The sequence below is a fragment of the Phytophthora infestans genome, genomic scaffold (assembly GCF_000142945.1).
Source record: "Phytophthora infestans T30-4 supercont1.198 genomic scaffold, whole genome shotgun sequence".
NCBI lineage: Eukaryota > Oomycota > Peronosporomycetes > Peronosporales > Peronosporaceae > Phytophthora > Phytophthora infestans.
Genome location: NW_003303561.1, coordinates 31195 through 31878, shown reverse-complemented (window position 1 = coordinate 31878; position 684 = coordinate 31195).

Here is a 684-nt window from a genome sequence, read left to right as displayed (position 1 = left end):
CCTGCCGGACGAGACGAAGCCGTTTAGCGTCGTCTGCCAATTCCTCGCGATTACGCCATCGGGTGTGCATTGCTGCAGGACGACACGGCTGGACAGGAACGAGTCATCTCGTTCCAGTCCCGGCAGCTCAAAGCCGCCCAGCGGAACTACTCTGTCCATGACAAGGAGCTCCTGGCAATAAAATATGCCCTTGTGAAGTTCCGTGTGAACCTTCTGGGCTCTAGACCCTTTGTGATCTACACAGACCACGCGTCCTTAAGGACGGCGACTAACTCGCCTCACCTCTCCCAAAGGATGGCGAGGTGGCTGTCCTTCTTCGCTGAGTACAACTTCCGCGTCGAATACAAGCCGGGCGAGCTCAACGTGCTTGCGGACGCCCTCTCTCGGCGTCCCGACTATGAGTTGGCCCACATCACGCGGGTGACAACGGATCTATATGATCGAATACGCATGGCGTATCGGGACGATGAGGCTGTCGCGCCTATCGTCAAGTTCCTTAAGGCGGAACGAGCGCGAAGTCCGACTGGCTCTCGTCGCGACAGCGCTCACGGGTCCACCGATATGGAGTTGAAGGAAGGCCTCCTCTATGATCGGGGTGGAGCCCACTGATCCCTCCACGGGTGGTCGTACTCCACGACGAGGATATGGAGTTCGACGATCCTCTCGGAAGCGCATGAAAAGGCC